The following is a 21532-nucleotide window of genomic DNA, read 5'->3' on the forward strand; positions in this document are numbered from 1 at the left end:
AGCCACTTTTATGAGCAGAAAATTCAAAACACAGGACTCAGGAAGAAAACCTAAACACAGCCTTATACTACATGAATGGAAAGCTTGTACTGGAGAACACTAATAGCTAGATCATAAGTAGCCTGAAGGACAGAAAGTGTTTTATTCCAAATGCTTACACTAACACGCATCAGACCTCAGAATTCTGCAAGCTGAAAATGCCAATATGTGCCAATATTTTTTTTTGCCATCCATACCACTCACATGCCATGAAAAGAAAACCTTATTTCACATTTGCTTAATGGATGCTATAGACCCAGCATTCCATATAACCCCAAATGTGAGGAAATGGTTAGGGGGTGGAGACGACTAAAGAGCGTTGTTCTCTCCAATACATCAAGCGCACACTCAGTTTCACCAAAGCCATTGAAGGGAGGTCATGAGCTCAGGCTGGGACAAGAGCTACACCAAAATGGAGCTGGAGATAAAACATACAGAAACAAAACATCCACCAGAGCAGTGACGTTCCCAAACACTTACACTGACCAAATATTAAGTCTTATATTGCTAGTTCTAAAGCAATGGACAGCTATTTTTTGACTCAGAATCAAAACAGAATATCCAAAAAGCACACAAAGAGCTCACTCCTAAAAATGCTAAAAATCCATTAACACATTAGATAGCAATTCAGCTATTCAGTCCTGTTCTTACTGTATTTGAAATGCTGAATTAAAATATTGCCTAGTTCAGCCATGAGACCAAGCAATAGTGCTTTTGATTTTCTGTATTGTAACCTTCTTTCAGAGTTAAATTTTGAAGTGGAAGAGGAAAACAGCCTATCCACCAGGGCAAGATGCACAAAAAGACTTTGTAGCCTAATAGCAGTCTAACTACTGTCAAATAGTTACTCATCAAGAAAATAAACCCCCAATCTCATAGAGAAAAAAGAAATCCCACTAACTGAGAGGAATGACAAGACAACTTCACATATAAAAGTCAAAAGGATATTCACACATGCGAGGACACACATACACTCTTGCCTGCTGTTGGAGGTCTACCCCGCCACAAGCAGACACTACACTCAAACACAACATAACTTGTCATCCACCATCTGTGCCTGCCACATTGATCATCAAAGGCAGCAGGAGAGATTAGCTGTCAGCAACCACAGAAACTGAAAATTCATTTGTGAATTTTTGGAAGAAAGCTCCAGATTTTAAAAGTAAACCAACAGGATATAGTTTATGCTATGGGATGGCATGTTTTAAAATGCACAAAAAGTACATTTTTGCCAAATCCTTCTTCAGAATTTGAAGACTTCAAAACTGATTGTATTCATTCATCCCTTAACTCGTAAGAAAATCATCACTGTGCTTAACCCACAGTCTTTATCCCTTTGAAAAAATCCTGTGAGATTATATCCATGGACAGTCCCTCAAAGTTTGATACAACATGAGATCTGTATTTACAGTATTGAACCACCTCAAGAATGTGTATTGAATGAATCTCTATTCATCTTGGTGCTACTCCTACTCTTGAAGTTTTTTACACCAAACTGAATACTGTGAGATATGCAGCATGAAATAAAAAGCTACTTTGGTTCCACACCATGATCAAGTACTCAATTTTTAAACCAGCTTAGTAGCAAGACAGCATTAATACAGTGAGAAAGTTTGTCAAAGAGTTGAAAAAAACCAAGAATTCTTTGATTAATTCATTTACAAAGATCTGAAAACTAAAACAGTTTATTAACTAGGAAGAAATAAAAATAAAAAGTACAGTAATTTCACGAATACAAGCCGCACCAATTTGACCAAAATTTTGGTGGAAACCCGGAAGTGCGGCTAATATTCCGGGGCGGCTAATCTATTAACAAAATTCTAAAAGCTGCCAACACGGAAGTGAGAGCCCGCGGCAGCCCCAAGCCAAGCTGGAGCCCGGCCGGCCCCGGCAGAGGTGGGAAAGCCTGGCAGAGGCGGGGCCAGCAGTGTCGGGGGCGGGCGGCAGAGCCTGAGCCAGCAGGGCGGGGGAGCCCGGGAGAACGGGGGCTAGCAGTGCAGGGGAGCATGGCAGAAGCAGGAAGGCCGGCGGGTGGGGCTGCCTGGCAGCGGGGGAAGCCCAGCATAATCGGGGCCAGCAGCGTGGGGGAGCCCGGCGGTGCGGGGGCCTGCAGTGCCGGCCAGGGCGAGGAAACGCGGCGGCGGTGCAGACGGGAGGGGGCGGCCGGCGAGCCTGGTGGCGGCGGCGGCAGCCCTGCCGGCGGGGCGAGCGAAAGCGGCGCTCGCGAAAGCGCCGCCCGGCGAGCGAAAGCGCCGCCGCTCGCGAAAGCGCCGCCGCGAGCCGCGAAAGCGCCGCCGCGAGCCGCGAGCCGCGAGCCGCGAACCGCGAACCGCGAGCCGCGAGCCGCGAAAGCGCCGCCGCGAGCCGCGAGCCGCGAAAGCGCCGCCGCGAGCCGCGAGCCGCGAGCCGCGAAAGCGCCGCCGCGAGCCGCGAGCCGCGAGCCGCGAAAGCGCCGCCGCGAGCCGCGAGCCGCGAAAGCGCCGCCGCGAGCCGCGAGCCGCGAGCCGCGAAAGCGCCGCCGCGAGCCGCGAACCGCGAGCCGCGAAAGCGCCGCCGCGAGCCGCGAGCCGCGAGCCGCGAACCGCGAACCGCGAGCCGCGAGCCGCGAAAGCGCCGCCGCGAGCCGCGAGCCGCGAGCCGCGAAAGCGCCGCCGCGAGCCGCGAGCCGCGAGAGCGCCGCCGCGAGCCGCGAGCCGCGAGCCGCGAAAGCGCCGCCGCGAGCCGCGAACCGCGAGCCGCGAAAGCGCCGCCGCGAGCCGCGAGCCGCGAAAGCGCCGCGGGGCGGGCGCGGCGCGGGGCGGGCGCGGCGCTCACGAGGCGCAGCGCGGGGCGAGCGAAAGCGGCAGCGGGGCGGACGGCGAGCCCGGCGGCGGCAGCCCTGCCAGCCGGGCGAGCGAACGCGGCAGCGGGGCGGTGCTGACGGGAGAGGGGGGCAAGCGAGCCCGGCGGCGGCGGCAGCACCACCCGGCCAGCCCCGCCGAGCCGTCGCGCTGAGCTGGGCCACCCGGCCCCGTCGGCAACCATGAGCGGGCCGAGCCTGCCTGGCCCCGCCCCGAGCCAGTAAAGCCCGCTATGCCGCGATCCTGTTACTAATTGGCCAATTTGTGAAAGCTGCGCACGGATTCTCGCTATGAACGAAAGTGCGGCTAATATTCGGGGTGCGGCTTATCTATTGACAAAGACAGCAACATTGTCGAGGCACCGGGGGTGCGGCTTATAATCCGTGCGGCTTGTATTCGTGAAACTACTGTACACTCCCTGAATATCAATGCAATGTACATCTAAATTCTGCTGTGTCACTGGAATGACAGAAGTCACTCTGGTCAACTTTCTAGCTTGAAAGTAGTAAAATTTAAATATGAAGCCTGCCAAAATAGCATCTACAGCAACCGAAGTAAAATGAAGGAATTAACTGAAGAAGTGTGCAAAACCAAACCAAATCTTCATCCATTATTACAGTTATGAGATGTCTTATTTTTAAACTCCATGAAATAAAAAAAAAGGACATTAATTTTCTCCTTAAGAGCTAATATATCCTGACACATTGTTGCAATTTGACTTTTCTGTGACATCCAGTTTTTATTACTAAGTTACTAGAGTTGTTAGAGATATTTTTCTCCTTCTCTTATCTTTTTTTTTTATTTTTATTTTTTTAAAGAGATTTAAAAAAAAACTTTCAGGACAAAAAGAGATTGAAATCTGACAGTGTCGAAAATAGCTAGAAATCATTTTAGAGTATGTATAGAAGAACAAAATTATACCTTGAAATATCTTCTAGAAGGATGGCCTGCAGAGTACCAGAAAAAGAAAGAAAGAAACGAGGGCATCATTTTTACCTCTAAGCACATTCACCTGATACACTTGAAAAACTCTCCCTGGATTCTCGTGGAGTGAGGTCAGCCTCAAAACAGGTAGCTGGTGGTGTTCAGCAGTGTCAAAGTGAAACAAAGAACATTGCAGAGCAGCAGAGGATTTAATGAAAATCACAGGAACCCAGAGATAAAATTACCTCACAAATGTTTACTCAGCTAATTTTGAAATATTCAAATCATGCCACGGAATTGGCATTGAGACAGAATGTGGCCATCATAACAACTGCTACAACTGGGAACAGCAGATGAGGGCCAAAGTACTCAACAACTTTTTTGCGTCGGACTTCAATGGCAACCTCTCTTCCCACACTCCTGGAGTGGATAGGCAGCAGGATAGGGACTGGGAGAGCAAAGTCCTTCACTGTAAATATCAGGTTCATAACCACCTGAGAAACCTGAATGTACCTGAGTCAACGGGGACCTGATGAGATACATCCCAGAATCCTGAGGGAATTGACTGATGCAGTAAGACTATTTACAAGGGCATGTAGCAACAGGACAGTGGGGAATGGCTTCAAACTGAAGGAGGATGGGTTTAGTTTACATAATAGAAAAACATTTTTCACTCTGAGGTTGGTGAGGCACTGGAAAATGTTGTCCAGAGAAGTTGTGGATGTGGATTCCTGTGAACACTTAAGGTTTGGGAGCTCTGAGCAGCTTGGTCCAGTGAGAGTGTCCCTGTCCACAGGAGGGGGGTTGAAACAAGATGGTTTTTAAGGTCCCTTCCAATTTTTCAATGATTTTGCAGATTCTGTAGAACTCTATAGAATCTATAGAGTCGTCTATTCCATGATGAATGTCTTTTTAGTTTCTCTGCGCTGCATATACATAAGTCAACTACAGGGAGAATAAAAATAAAGGCATGGAAGGAAGTAGATGCTGTTTCATCAGAGAAGATCCCAGGGTTCAGCTAGGACACAAGGTTCTTAAGAAAGCTGTAATACAAATTTCATCTACTAAATGTCTCAGTTTTCTCCAGTGGTCACATTGCTCTGCAAAAGCAGATGTTCCTTAATTCTTTTTTCTAGTAGCAGTAAGTATATAATTAATCACTCTGCAATGACCATGCCTTATGGTGTTCTCAACCTATCTTAAGAGCAGTACATATTTATCATACTCACAGAACTGGACTTTTTTTATATACAACATTCACTGTCCCATATGCACCATTTATGACCCATTCTAATAATTCTAACAGCAATAGCTATTATGACTGTCACTTTCTCTCTCTTCCATTGCAACTGTATACCAGAAACCTTGAAAAGGAAGATGGGCAGGAGAAGAAAAATCTACTCTGAATACAGATCATTTACCAATACGTGCAGTCTTTGCAGATGGACTATCACATGCATGTCCCCAGGAAGCTATGCATCAAAACCACATCTAGATATATTTTTTGTCATTGTAGTAGCTGAAGGTCATACAAATGTCCTTTTCAAGCACAGCAACAGTGACTGATGTCCTGTTCAATCACCTCCTGGCCACAAGAGAAATATGGAACTCTACAATAAAAGTTTGTAGCAGGATATGTCCTCAGAAATATTTCAGAAACTGAGTTCAAATACTGAAGCCAGCTGGCTTTATTAAATAATTTCTGGCTGCCAAAGAGTGCTCAGAGGATAAGAGAGCAAGACAACACAGGATACAAAAACCTAATCTATAGAGAAAGTGAAATCATATGGTGAGAACTATAGTGAAACACAATATTAAAGCAACATCAGTTTTGGTTTGCTTTGCTTTGCTCTCAAGTTCACTTCCCAAAAGAAAATTCATCTTTGTGTTTTCATTCAAAATCTCTGCTTGGATGTGCTCACTGTTGGACAGTTTTACATATGAAAGTGCCTGGTGTCTAAAAAGATCCATCCAAGTCCAACATCTTAATTAAAGCCTAAAATAAGTGGGGGGTTTTGGCGCATGTTCTGCTCATCTAAAGTACTGATAGTATTGCTGTTCTAAAAACCAAAACAAGATGTTTTTCTGCTTGCAGCTAGTGTATACAAGCCTTACCACCAAGTTAGCATTATAAAGAGGATTTGAGATAGAGCAAGCTGGTTTCATGGCTGGCTTGACTTTATTTTCACAAGATGAAAATGTCTCCCCACAAAGGGTGTGACATGACATGGTGCTTAAGATGTCCTCATTACAAGTTAGAATTAAGTTCAACACCACTAAAGGAGACACACACATTCAGTTCTGGGCTGTGTGGCAGGACATACACCCCCATACATAAAGGGATGAAAAGAAGTAATATCTACAGCAACTATTCGATGCTCAAAAACGAGCACTTGAATGACAAAAGCATACTTGGGTTTCACATAATAAAAAACAGTCCTTCAACTGAAGAGAGAAGAGTGGGGAAAGTGAGGTAGAAGAAGATAAATTACTTTAATAATTAATTACTGCTTGGTCATATTCGGCATGCAAAATACTTGAGTAAAAAATAGACTAGTTCAATGCCCTAAGTCAAGATGCCCCAATTAGGAGAGGGGGCATATAAAGCACACAGAAACATGGTAAGTACACACTAGATGATCAGAGTTGAAGGGTGGGAACACTGTGTCAGAGGGACTGGCTTTGACAGGGAACAAGATGCTCTCATAGAAAAGGAATTGATTAGCTGGCAACAGGGGTGGTTGGCCCACTTCAAAGTTTAGCTTGAGGTTATATTCTTAAAATTTTTATGCCTGAAATAACTGGAGATCTGCATATAAGAACTAATGAGGCAGACACTGTTGTTCTTTTCCTCCTAACAGATGGCCAGAAGCTATTATTGATTCCAGATATTATCTGCTATAATTGAAATCAGGTCCTCTTTGTAGCAAAAGTAAATTTTAAAGTTTTTATTCTGGAGTTAAAAGTGCCATTCTCTTAAGAGACTGAGACTTTGAGAAGCGACTATTTCAAGAGATTTTGGTTTTATTCAACAATTTAAAAAAAAAAGAAAAAAAGCTGTAACAAATTAAAATTGGGATGTTTCTAACATTTTGAAGTTAATATATTGGTTAAAACAGTCATTAATATTGTATTTTGACCTGATGATGGAATACTGAAATTGCTTTTAAGTAGGTTCTTAGTTGACGAGTAATGACATGTATATATTACCTTTGAGGAAGGTTCTGATTCAGTGGTCTTTTTGTAGAAATATAAAAACTATCCTTTGATATGGCCTTATGCATAGTAAAAGCAACAGACATCTGGCACTGTGAACAGCTGCAGAAAGTGCAACATCATCTTCTCGACAGTCATTATTAAAAAATAATAAAATTCTGTTAGCAACTCTCCCAAGCATACCATTTGTAAGTTCACATCTGAAGTTACTGAGCACTGGCAAGCAATGCAAGCATCCAGAAGCACAACTCAGCATTTTGTGGTACAGGGATCTCCTGAGCCAGACATGGTATTTGTGTTTAACAACCATTTTTCTTCTATTAATTTTCCTAAGATTTATATGCATCTTAATACAAGTGTCCACAAATTCACAGTAAGATTCCCAGATTAAGTATGCTCATACAACAAAAAAAAGTCTTCCCTTCATTTCACAGTGCAATTTCTTGTGCCCTTGCTCTTGTGGGAAAGTTTGAACAAGAAACCTCTTGTCACCCTCTCTGCAGTACTTTTTGCAGGATGAAGCCTTTTCTCCTGAAAAGAAGCTGAAGAACCTTTTCAGGTTTCTCAGTAGCAAGGATTACTAGCAGCAGAAGCACATGGAGGCATGCAGCATTGCTAATGCAAAATGGCCAGAGCCGACTGTAAAAGGCCATCACGTGCCCTGTGCTTTGGCCACATATGAATTGATCTGGATGGAGTGCAACGACCGCACAGCTCCATGCTCGTGCTTCTAATACACGAGTTAATTTGGGCATCTGTTCATAATGCATTGTGCCACCTACAGCCACCCCAGGAGGCTTGCTGCAAACCAGCAACAAGCTAATGAAGACGGCGATAGAAAAGAGAGAGGGAGCAGGGCGGGGAATCGATTTAATCTGCTTTCAATAAACACAATATATACAAACGTTAGTTCCAATAACAGAAGTGATCCTTAAATCTCTTGCAGATTACCGAGGATTTCAAATTTGTATTGAAATAAAAGAATGTGAGTTCTGTTGCCTGTGTACGCCACAACTAAAAGGATCAAATGCATAGTTCAGATAAAGATAGTTCAGTGTGACTTTCGAATAGCTCAAGTGCTGCTCACATGCAGCAGTTTTCTTAAGAGATGAGAACTTGAATGGAACTTTACTAACATGGATATTTACTGAACAGTCATTCATGAAAATATGTCAAGGCACATCAAAAATACTCAAAAAACTTTGCATCAATGTCAATACATTGAAGATATTGTATAAAGCAGAACAGATATAGAAAACTAGTCTTCAGTTGCCTGTAAAACAAAAATCTGGGATTCCTTCTGCTGATAGCACTGCCTACCTGTACAGATAAAGCAAATGCCAAGTCTGAAATACACAAAGGACATGAAGCTGCAGCAGCTCATATTCCCTCCTGTGCCTGGCTCAACATTTGAATTCAGCAAGGTAATCACTTTCAAATCCCTGATTACAATGCTGCCAAAAACCATAGGACATTTCTAACACAGATAATCAGTTTAGTGTGAATGTCTGAATGCTTGTCAAGCTCTCTTCATCCTGCATCTCAGCTACAGGCAGGCACGTTATAATCTCTTTGATGACAGCTTGATTGGTTCTCCCAATATCTGCAAACAACTTGGTTAACTCTTTGCTTTGGCTACCTTATTTTAATACATTATATTAATATAAGTATAATTATATATGCCTTATATATACCTCTATATATTAAAATAGAGCACTAAAAGTTACAAGAGATGATGATATCTATTTGCTGTTGAGAATGGCTGCCCACCTAGAACACCAAAACTGGAATAATTCAGCATGCACCACCAGTCTCCCTGTCCTTGCAGGTATGAGATTTCATTAATTGTTTTCTTTCTTCTATCAAATATCTAGCTAAGCCCTTTATATTCCTTGAAATCCTGGTTGATATTCTGTTTATGTCTACATCTTGTCTCTTCTAAGAGCATTTTCTTGATATGCATTAGTTCTGGAATGAAGAATTCCAGTAAAAGTAAAAAGAAAAAACAAGAAGGTCTTTACAAGTCCAAAAAATCTAGTACAACTTAAGAGTTTATGAATAAATGACACAATTCTTCCCATGAATTTGCCCAGAAATGTCCTCTACTGAGAAGGAATGTGAATGTAAAACCCACCAGACACTTCATGGAAGAAGACAAGGTGGACTCTGTACAAACAGGTGTAGTCTTCATGCATTTATTCAAATTATGATAAAGGAACGAGTCTGCAGCCAGTTCAACTGGTTAGTCTCACTTTATTTCTTTACTGTAGAGCTAGAGATGCAGTATCAATGCATTAATACTGCAATTAAACAGGAATGATTAAATGTGAAGTTTCTTTTATTACTAGGAAACAGCAACAACTTAAAAATCCAGCTAGTAGAAAGAAGTAAGTGAAAAAAGCAGGTTATGCTCAGATGACATTACCTGTAAGAACAACCTCTTCTAGCTAAAAATGACAATGACTTTTATTAAGAATAAGTACAGTAAATTCACGAATACAAGCCGCACTGAGTATAAGCCGCATCTCTGGGTGTTGGCAAATATTTCGGTTTTCGTCCATAAATAAGCCGCACCCGAATATAAACCGCTCTGTCGTTCGCAGTGAGGACCCGCGTGCAATTAGTAACAGAACCGCGGCAGGGCGGGGTTTACTGGCTGAGCTAAGGCTGTGCAGGCTCGGCCCGCTAGGGGCCGCTGACGGGGCCAGGTGGCCCACCCCGGTGCTGTCGCTCGGGGCCGGCCGCCGTTGCCACTGGGCTCGGTCACCCCGGGTCGGCGCTGCCCCGCGGTGGCAGGCAGGGACGGAGCTTCCCCCGCTCCTACGGCAGCGGCAGAGGGCGGGGACGGAGCTTTCCCGCGCCCGTGGCGCCAGCGGCGGGCGCGGACAAAGCACCCCGCCTCCTCCCCGGGCCGCGGCAATGGCTGTGCGGGGCTCCCGTCAGCTCCCCGATCCATGGCAATGGCGGCGCGCACTTCCCCCCACCTCCTCGGGCTGCGGCAATGGTGGCACGCCCCCCCACCCCTCCTCCCCTGGGTTGCGGCAGAGGAGGGAAGAAGAGAGCTCTCCCGCCTCTCTCCCCGCCCCCCGTGCTGCCTGCAGGGAGCCAGGGCAACACGGTAACACTGTAACAATTGCGAAATGCCGGCTTTTACTGGCAGGTGCTTGGCTCGGCACTCTGGCTGGCACGTCTGGGGTTGCAAATGTCAGAAAATTATTCACATATTAGCCGCCCCCGACTATTAGCCGCACTTCCGGGTTTCCACCAAAATTTTTGTCAAATTGCTGCGGCTTGTATTCGTGAAATTACTGTATTTCCAAAGTTCTAGTAATTTCTATACTTTGTAAAGGATTTACCTTAGTTATTGACATCATGTTCAAAGAAAAGAGTTACAGCTATTTACTTAGAAAACTATTTGTTTCATCATAGCCTCTGGGGAAACAAAGTTTCTGAGCAAAATCAAATAAATCAGCAAATAAACCAGGGGTTTTCTAACTTCCCGTAAGTGTCAGGTGTGATAAAGAAGGGAGGATGAGAGAATATAGCCACAAGCTGTATCAGAGAAGGTTCAGGTTAGAATTCAAGAGGAATTTCTTCACGGAGAGGGTTGTTAATTGTTGAAAAAGACTGCCCAGGGACTGGTGCAGTCACCATCCCTAGAGGTATCCAAGACACTGGTGGACATGGCACTTAGTGCTCTGCTTTAGTTTACAGGGGGCTGATTGATCAAAGGTTGGACTCAATAATCTTAGACATCTTTTCCAACCTAAATGATTCTATGATTTTGTGATGCATCCACAGTACAGCTGCATCATCTGGGGTCTACCAAAGCCAACAAAGCTGAAAATGCAGATCTCATAGCAACTCTTCTGCACATTTTGTACTTCATTAAAGCTCACCAAAACCTCCAAAAACTTAAGAGACACAAAGTTCTACATTGCTTCAAATACGGATCTATGGTGTAATTTTGTATCTGCCAGAGGGTTTGCTGGCTACATATCATAGCCCCATAAAGCCAGCAGAAACTCAAGTAGAAAATTAAAGCCTCACATGATCATGAACACAGGAGTTATCTTCCAGAAAACAGTTAAATTTTTCCAGAATAATAGGATGACAATTATTTCAAAGAAGGCCTTGAATACAAGAGCCTGTGCTTACAACTGAATGCTTAATAATAATGTCAGAACAGTGGGTATGGTCCAAAGTCTAACAACCACACATTTCCCTATTCTCCTCTTTCCTCCCCAAAACATTATAAAACAACATGCTTCTCTGACATAATTTTGGAGCCCTGAAAAAAATTTTAGTAGCACCATGCAAACTCAAGCTCAAAAGAGGTGTAATCTCATGGACTGCAAAAAAAACCCCAAAAAACCCCCAAGAGAACCACCCTGCAAGCTGCAAGAATTGCTCTTCACCACCTATGAGAGGCACCCAGGAGGAAGAGGGGTAGACAACAGTGCAGTAGCACAAAAACTCCATCCGCTTGGTATCAAAGACTTTGGTAAATGAGACTGATGAGACTGGCTTTCCCCTAAAATGGCACTGTTTGTTCCCACTCAAGAAATAAATAGCATTCATGGAAGCCAAGAAAAGGAGAGCATAAATTTTCTTCACTAATACGAGAGACCTTTTCTTTCACAACAAACTCAGGTCTGTCAATTGACCATAGGGATGAAACATTTTTTATGCATTGTATGCTGTCTTGTATTTCCTTTGGAAGGGCAGGGTTTAATTCTTTATTTGACCTGCCATCAGTGGAAGACAATTTAACAACCCCAAACAAACACACTAGAAAACTCAAACACAAATAAAACCAAACAAAAAACATATCAAATATTCAACACATCCTGCAATTTTCAATGGCATTGCTTTTCAGCTTGTCTTATATGGTATTCCAGATGAGTTTCAGTCTCCTGCTAAGCTGCATTTCTCTGATATTCAACCATATTATAAATGTGTGTTAAGTACTTTCTTTTCACCAATAAGACTTCTGTTTAATTTAACTTTAGCCTTCATGCAATGTTCTCTATAGCATTTTATAACTAAATAAATCATTCTCCTTTTGTAAGCTATGAGCCTTAAACATGTTGCTACTTACTTGATAATATTTTAAAATATCTTTTTTTTGCTGCACTTCAAAAATTATTGCAATATGGTATTTTTCAAAATCGAAACAAGAACCTTATCAACTTACCAACACAATAAGCAAATTTTGCAATTTGGCTAACACAAAAAATAAACTCTAATTGTGGGCATTCTGTAACCTGTCCCACAGATCAGCCAATTCTCTATAGATAAAAGTATCATAAAATCTCCTTAAAGAAAGAAAAATTTGGCAAGGTGTGGAATTAAGTGCAACTAAGGAAGACGATTACAAAAAATCACAAATACCCTGCATATGCTTTTTTTAACCTAAATGAGGCAGAACTTTCTTGATCTAGGGTAATTGAGAGGCATTTCAAATACACTAGAATACAGCTAGAAGGACTAGTAAAGCAAAACTACTTCCTCCTGTGAAAATCCTCAGAAGACAGCTGAATGCAAGTTTAAACATCTCACTCTGGCTTTAAGCTGGTTTATTAGGTTTAATGTTTGGAAATAACCACTGCACTCAACTGATTTCAACCGTTGAGCCAGCAGAATTCAGTGTATTTAGCCCTGCAGGGTTTCATCACTAATCCATAATCTCTATAAAGTTAAAACTTCAAGGATATTTAAAGAAATCCTACAATTATTTTAAAATGTGTGACCAAATAGAAATGTAACAAGTGCATATACTTTTTCCCTACTCAAAACTCTAAAAGACCTGCCTGGGTATATAATTTTAGCAGTGCTTCTGTGGTACAGTGCACTTTCAAAAATCCAAGTGTAGGTTCTTCTTGAAATGTCAGCAGCCTCACTTTCTACTCATGCTTGCTCAAGAAGAGTGCTACTCCAAAATTGAGGGTGAAGAGAGTTTAGTCCAGTTGGTAACTTTTTATAAACACATAAAAGAACATGAAAAAACTGTGTCTGAAAAATATATGCAACCAATTAGGATAATGAAGATTGCTGACACGAGGGCAATTCAGTTTGATGTGATGGGGAAGGAAGTGTATGAGGCAACAGTACTCTTTAAACATTTATATTACAATTCATTGATTCACCTGAACTTTTTTTTTTTTGTAAGAGTATTTCAAGAGACAAGATAGTTCTTTTGGTTTTTAACACCTTGGAAGAGTCACTAAAATACCTGCCACTGTAACAATTCTCTTCTCACTCTACATTTGGTACAGAAGCCTAGGAATACATTCAGATACCATAGGTGCAGAAAAACACGAAAAACAATGATGTTGTTCCAAGAAATTAGTACTGTGAGACACACACTATGATCTGGCTCCATAAAATACTTCCTGAGTGAAACTAATCATGGTTTTGGCAAGCAGCTGGGCAGTGCCAGGCAAAACAGACACAAGGACTTGTCTTTAAGTATTAAGGCATTTTTCAACCTTTCTCCAGTTGAAAGAACATACAGGACTCTTTCCTGAAACTTAAAAACAAAAATTCTCTTTTGTACCTAAAAAAAAAAATCGGCAGAGACAGGTAAAAAGACTTTTGTGTAAATATAGTGTCTGCCAGCAGGTTAGGAACAAGGCTGAAATAAGCTAGCACAAATTAAAGAGATTTGCAATCTATCCACTTGGCCACTGTCCACGCCATTAAACCAGATACCACGTGCTCGTTTTGCACTGACTCAAGCTACAAAACTCACAGAATTAAAGAAAAAGACACTGCCAAAATTCACTTGAATGCGGCATGGACAAGGCAGAGAATGAAAGGAAATGAAAAGTCAAGGCAATACCTTCAGCAAGAAGTGCAGAGCTTCCTCCCAAGGACGGGCCATTCCCAGGGAGGGGCAGAAAACAAACTGCAACTCCAGGGCTACGCTTGGCCACAGTGCCACAGAGAGCCATCACATCTCATCATATCACACACACCTGATGGAATTAGTACACTGATTTAAAATCATTAATTTTCTTCAATACTGTGGAGTTTTTCCCTACAATCAATAGCCACCAAATAGAATAACACAGACCTTGTGGGATTTATCCAGAAGCTAAAGTAAGGAAAAGACAAAACTGTATTTTTCGTCCATGCTTGAAAAGACCTTCTAAAACAAGAATATGAGACTCATGCAGACATTAGTGTCTTCATTCAGCTTGATAGTTTTTCAGTGTCTGTACCCCTCCAAGCAGTTTCTGATCTCAACTTGAGCTTCAGTAGCAAAACACAGGTGTTGAACATTAATAAATTAGACAAACAGTACACAAGGTTGTTTTTAAAAGTGAGTGAAACAAGCCCTTAGGACTTACAAGATGAACATTATGTGGCATGTCTACTACACAGAGATTTCTTCTTTTTAAAGAAAAGACTTTCAAAGGCACTGAAAAAAAAATCAGTTGCTGAGAGGGAAACCAAATGGTGAAACTAAAGATGGTTAAGCACAAACACTTAAAAACAGTAACTTTCCTTAGTCATGGCTGACTAAGAACTGACTAGAACTGCATTATTCTCTTCCCCTCTCTCAAAAACCTTTTGCCCAAGAACTCTGAATTTAACTAGCCAAGAGATATATATAGTCAAATATATATGAACTTGTACACCCAAATGTGCACAAGTCCATGGGACCCAAGGACATTCATCTGTGGATCCTGATTTTAAGGTCCATTCCAACCCTTAACATTCTGTGATTCTCTGAAATATTGAATCCCTGGAGCACTATACATGAACAAACACTGTTTTGGATTTGATTCAGCAGTTGGTTTAGGTCCACATCATAATCCCACTCACTAATTAAAACAATCACAGGTGTGTAAATAACAACACACCTAGCCTGTAATGGGCTTGCTTTTGTTAACAGCAAATTGAAGGGGCCAAATCAAAGAAAAATGTTATTTTTCTTCACAGAAAAAAAGGAGGAGTAAAAAGACCAGGAAAGGATTTGCAGCACAACACACAGTTAAATTTGAGGAGGAAAAGGAAAGTAAGAGGCACATCAAGGCTTGCAACTTGCTTTTAACTTCCTTAAACAATTTCAACTCACTTATTAAATAAAAGCTATTTATTAACTCTAAAATTACTATCCAAATTAAAAGGAATCCCTTTTCCACTTCACTAGGATTGCTTGAAAGGTCAGCCAGCAATCACTGCTGGGCTCGGACTGAAATTCATTATTTCCAGCCAACAGTGATGCTAATGGCTATGATAATTACAGTCATTGGTGGTTTGGTTACTTGTTGTGCCAGAAAGAGATACCACTATGTGACCAACATAATCCTACCTAATCCTTGAAGGCTTGCATGTAAACCACAGAGGTGTCACAGAAAGGAAATTATATATGAGCAAAATCAGTGAAGTGTTATGACTTTTCATACTTGTTTTCTAAAATGCATGGAAATTAGATGATTGTTGTAACCCAATACCCTAATGCTTTAGGAATGGTATGTCCCTTTAACCCTGTAACCCCTACAAGACCAATGGACTGACCCCTGCGATGGGATTGGCCTGAAGCCAAGGCTGACCCCTCCCCTTTCCTGACCCATAGAAAACCCTGAGCCCACGTGGACTCGCTCTCTTTATCCCCATCTCTCGCTCTGACCACATGGAAGCCTAAGAATAAAGCAGAATACCAACCCTGGGAGATAGAGCCTCTAATGTCTTACTGTTCTACATGAAACAGCACCCCAGGTCAGCTCTGCAAGGTATTTGGGGACCAGGCCTAGGGTGTTATTTCAGTTGCCGCCCGGAACGTGGTGCTTTTTAAATTAAAACCCACGTGAGAGGCTGTGACCCTTAGAAGGGTTAGGAAGCCGACGGGAAGTCAACTACCCTGTGGGCGAAACTTGCTTTCTAGCAGGTCTAGCTTAAGGGGACGAAACCGGTAAACCTTCCAGCCCAAGGGAGGTCGGTTTTCCGGAGCAGATTACAAAGTACAGTTCTTCAGCTCCTCGGTACTTCGCACAGAGTGGTAAGTATAAATTTTCCTCCGTGGGGAGGGGGTTTTGAGGTGCTTTCTCTGTAAAATCGAGGTGCGGGGGGCTGGGCTGCGCAGCGTCCTCCCTGGGGGTTTTGGAGCTGTGTGCAGCCGGAGACGCTGGTGGGGGTAGCAAGGCCGCCTTGAAACAGTTTCTGCCGTGTGTACAGTATCACGCCAGACAGCTGATTTCAAAGAGAGGCGCGCTTTTGCTGCAGCCTGTGATTCTCTGTGGGGGGGGTGCCAGCCTGGCCGGCAGCTAGTAACCTTCTCTACTGTGTTTTAACAGTGCTTTGTAGTGAGATATTAGAGTAAATTGCTGTGAAAAATATGGGTACACAGCAATCTACTTTGCAACAGAGCGTGGCTTCACAAATTAGAGAACTTTTAAAAATTGCAAATGTGATTATTACTAACAGAGAACTACATAGGTTTGCTAGGTGGCTGTCTGTAGAGAGATCTGATCTTAATTTGGCAGATATGAATTCGGTTTTCTTTTGGAATGAAATTGGAGATTTATTAACTTTAAAAGTCGAAAATGGAGATAAAAAAGCCTTAATGTTCATCCCAATATTTTTGCAAATTAGAAAACTGTTACTTCAAACAGGAAATAACAGGCAGCCACGGCAAACTGCTTCAGAGTCAACCAGTTCTTGTATCTGTCCCTCTACATGTGTTATCCCCTCTTCACCTAAGAAATCTGACTCCTCTGTCTCTCTAACTCATGCTGACACCCACGTGTCTTTTACTACTGAGGCTGAAAGCAGACCCCAAAATGGCTCCAGCCACATGGCATTAAACTCTTCTTCTTCCCATAATACTCCTTCTCCCTTGATAACACCCTCAGACCTCTCTCCAAACTCATCCTGGCCCCTGAGTATTCAGGGCAATTCTCACTCTATTCAGGTTTCGCCATCCCTTCCCCCAAGCTATCAGGCTAGCACAGATGGGGGTGGGGGTGGGTGTGGAGAAACTGGTTCTACAGGTTTTACACAACCTCCTTCTGAGATAACGGCCTCGGCACCGCCCATCGCTCAGGACACTGTCCCGGTGGAGGCACATAATCAACAGATAACACAGCCCAGAATACAGCCCATCCCATCTGTGGCTCCTGTCATTTATACGGGTAGGAGAAATGGCAGGAGAACATATCAGCCACTACCATACCAAGATAAAAAGGAAATTTGTAAGATTCAAAGAGAATTTGGCAGACACAGTGAAATGTTTAAAGGATTTTTAAGAGCAACATTTAGTTCTAATGAGATGGTACCTAATGATATTAAGGATTTATTCAGATGTTTACTTTCAGCTTCTGAATTTGATTTGTGGGAAAGTATTTGGAAAAGATCTTTAAGAGTACTTTTGCAGGAACTACAACAAAGCCCAGAAAGTGCAAAAGATGAGGATGATAATGATATTACACAGGAACACCTAACAGGAGAAGGAGAGTACCAAAGCCCTGATAAACAGGCACGTTTATTAACTAAATTTGTTTTGGATAAGATCTCTCTAGCAGCAGAAAAAGCTTTCCATCAATTACCTACTACTGAAGTTACAGGTAGTTATGTTAATATTAAACAGTTTCCTTCAGAAAGTTTCTTGCAGTTTCTGGATCGCCTCCGTGCACAGGTGGAGAGACAAGTCTCGGACCCAAAGGTGCAGGCAGAGCTACTGAAGGAGATGGCTCAGAAAAACGCTAATGAATCATGTCGCAGGGTCATACTTAGTCTTCCCCTCGACCCACCACCTAGCTTAGCACAGATGATAGAAGCCTGCACCAGAAAAGCAGAACTGTTCAGTGCACCAGAGAGGAATCCAGGACCAGCACACTCACGATCTGCAGCAGCGATGACACCAGGACCAAGGAAGCAACCGGTACCACCACAGCAGCTGCAGCACATCACCTGCTTCCAGTGCAAGAAAACAGGACACTATGCAAGGGATTGCCCACACAGCCAGAAACAGAAGAAAACCAACAGACAAAAAAACTAGGTGTACAGCGCGTGCCCGCCATAAATACCATAACGCGCAAAGATATAAATACTGCGGGTTCCACACGGGAAAAAACCTCTCCCTTTAAAACTAAGGGGGAGGACGGGACAAATGGTGTGGGGATTAATGATAGCATTAATGTTAAACATTCAATTGGCAAGGGTTGGACGCCTTTTGGTCGTCTCAATCTTAAGACCACTAAAGGTGTTTGTTTTATGTCAACAGAGTGGACAGCAATTACAGTGGATCTGTCTAGCACTTCACTGGACCTGACGCTGTTGCATTTGGAACTGCGCTGTGAGTATTTAGTTATGGGGGACACAGCACACACACCCTTGGAGATGGAATTACTTCCATTATCCAAGAAGGAAAATGTCTCAGGTTTCGTTCTCTTAGCACGCTGCTCACAACCACCTTATTACCTGAATGAGGGGCAAATCCTCGCCCAGGCCATCCCTGTTCCAAAGGAAATCACAGCAGAAGGAAAATCACCTGAAGTCTATTGGGCAGAGGTGGTGGGTGAGGAAAAACCCTCTGTGGCATGCAATCTGACCCATGGTTCAGACCATCTCCATGTGGAGGGGGTGCTAGACACAGGGGCAGATGTGACGATCATACCCGAAAGGATGTGGCCGTCACAATGGGAATTGCAACCCGTGGCAGGCAAAATCCAAGGTATAGGGGGAATCAAATTGGCAAAAATATCAAAAAGCATCGTGCAAATTGAGGGGCCGGATGGAAAAATAGCTAGTGTCCGTCCGTTTGTTACAGACTATAAGTGCCCCCTGTGGGGAAGAGATACCATGTCTCAGTGGGGAATGAAAATGGTAATTCCTAAAAGTTCTCAGGATTTTTAAAGACGGCCACTGAGGAGCGCCCTGCCCACAAATTGACATGGTTAGATGATTCTCCAATCTGGACAGCTCAGTGGTCGATGAGTAAAGAAAAACTTAAGGCGCTGGAGGAGCTTGTAGCAGAACAATTGGCAAAAGGACACATAGAAGAAACTACAAGTCCTTGGAATTCCCCGGTATTTGTAATTAAGAAACCAGGGAAAGACAAATGGAGATTGTTACATGATCTCCGGGAAATAAACAAAATTATAGCAGACATGGGATCACTTCAACCAGGGATGCCCTCTCCAACGATGCTCCCTCAAAATTGGAAATTGGCAGTTTTAGATATTAAAGACTGTTTCTTTCAAATCCCTTTACACCCAGCAGATGCTCCACGGTTTGCCTTCTCTGTTCCTACCATCAACAGAGAAGCCCCAATGAAGCGCTACCACTGGAAAGTGCTCCCTCAAGGGATGAAGTGTAGTCCTTTCATATGCCAGTGGTATGTGGCCTCATTGCTGTCTCCAGTGCGTGCTCAGAGAAAGGAAGCTATCATCCTACATTATGTAGATGACTTGCTTGTGTGTGCCCCCGATGACTCTATACTCCAACACACGCTTGACCTAGTGGTTAAGGTTTTAACCTCTGCTGGATTTCAATTGCAGGAGGATAAAGTCCAAAGGATGCCACCTTGGAAGTACCTGGGCCTGGAAATCACTGCAAGGACCATTGTTCCTCAGAAATTGGACATTAATTGTAACCCAAAAACCTTAGCAGATCTCCATTCCTTGTGTGGGTCTTTGAATTGGGTTAGGCCCTGGCTAGGCCTCACTAATGAGGACCTAGAGCCCCTTTTCAATTTATTGAAGGGGGAGAGAGAGCTGATTTCTCCCAGGGAACTGACCCCAGAGGCAAAAGTTGCAATCGAAAAGGTACAGAAAGCTCTGGCAGAGAGGCAGGCTCATCGCTACAAGCCTGAACTGCCTTTCAAATTCATAATTCTGGGAAAACTACCACACTTACACGGTTTGATATTTCAATGGATCGAGGGGCAGAGAGATTCGCTCTTAATCATAGAGTGGGTCTTCCTCTCCCACCAAAGATCCAAAACCATCACTAAGCCACAAGAACTCATAGCTCAGCTGATTCGTAAGGCAAGGATGAGACTGTATGAGCTGGCAGGTTGTGACTTCACATGTATTCACCTTCCAGTCAAACTCTCCGAGGAGGGAAGGAACTCTCCTGAGAGGCTGACAAAGGAGATGTTCGAGCACTTGCTCCAGAGCAATGCCAGTCTCCAGTTGTCTCTGGACAGCTACAGTGGACAAATATCAGTCCATGCCCCGTCTCACAAGCTGTTCAATGAGGAATTCCACCTCATTCCTCGTGAGAAAAGGAGTCGGAGACCACTCAAAGCTCTCACAGTGTTCACAGACGCTTCTGGGGCTTCCCACAAGTCGGTGATGACTTGGAGAAATCCTCAGACTCAGCATTGGGAAGCTGATGTTGAGTTTGTGGAGGGTTCGCCTCAGGTGGCTGAACTGGCTGCAGTGGTAAGAGCTTTTGAGAAGTTCTCAGAGCCAATCAACTTGGTAACAGACTCAGCTTATGTAGCGGGAGTAGTGTCCAGGGCGGAGCAGGCAGTGCTCAAAGAGGTTGACAATGAGCAGCTTTTCAGGTTGCTGTCAAAACTAATCTATCTGATTTCTCATAGAGAACATCCGTTCTATGTGATGCATGTGAGGTCACACACCGATTTGCCAGGTGAGATCGCAGAAGGGAATCGTCAGGCAGACTCCCTTGCCACCCCAGCAGAACAAGCACGCCTCCCAGACATCTTCCAACAGGCAAAGCTGAGCCACCAGCAATACCATCAGAATGTGCCAGGTCTGATCCGTCAGTTCAAGCTAACACGGAGTCAGGCTCGAGCCATTGTGGCCACCTGTCCCAGCTGCCAGCTCCAGGCCATGCCATCGCTAGGTGCAGGGGTTAACCCCCGAGGCCTTGGCAGCTGTGAGGTGTGGCAGACAGACATCACACACATTCCCAGTTTTGGTCGCCTCAAATATGTCCATGTAAGCATTGACACATATTCAGGTGCAGTTTATGCCTCTGCCCACGCAGGAGAAAGAGCTGTGCATGCCAAACAACACCTAGTGCAAGCTTTTTCAGTATTGGGGATCCCTAAGGAAATCAAAACAGATAATGGCCCAGCGTATGCGTCCAAGGAGTTCCTGGAATTTGTCCAGCAGTGGGGAGTGGAACATAAGACAGGCATCCCCCACTCCCCCACAGGCCAAGCTGTGATTGAGCGTGCACATCAGACGCTCAAGCATGTTCTGGCTAGACAGAGCAATTCAACTGTGTGGATGTCTCCACAGCAGAAGCTGTGCAAAGCCCTGTTCACTATCAATTTCTTGAACTGTTCATTTGAAAACATGAATCCTCCTGTGGTTCGTCATTTTAACAGTGGCAAACAGTTCAAGCTGTCTGAGCATCCACCAGTTTTGATTAGGGATCCAGAAACCTGGGAAACCAAAGGTCCCTATGAGCTTGTTACCTGGGGACGTGGTTATGCGTGCGTATCCACTCCCTCAGGCCCTCGGTGGATTCCCCAGAAATGGGTGAAGCCTTATGTCCCCAAACAACCAGCTCCAGCTGAAGAGGAA

General features: G+C 43.7%; 1 protein-coding gene across 4 annotated transcripts in view; it reads right to left on the reverse strand.

Annotated features, from left to right (window-relative positions):
- Positions 1-21532, reverse strand: part of DOCK4 (dedicator of cytokinesis 4) — a 238382-nt gene that overhangs the window by 148595 nt on the left and 68255 nt on the right. The gene's annotated exons all lie outside the window — the stretch shown is intronic.

Source organism: Catharus ustulatus, chromosome 4, assembly GCF_009819885.2.
Source record: "Catharus ustulatus isolate bCatUst1 chromosome 4, bCatUst1.pri.v2, whole genome shotgun sequence".
Taxonomy (NCBI): Eukaryota; Metazoa; Chordata; class Aves; order Passeriformes; family Turdidae; genus Catharus; species Catharus ustulatus.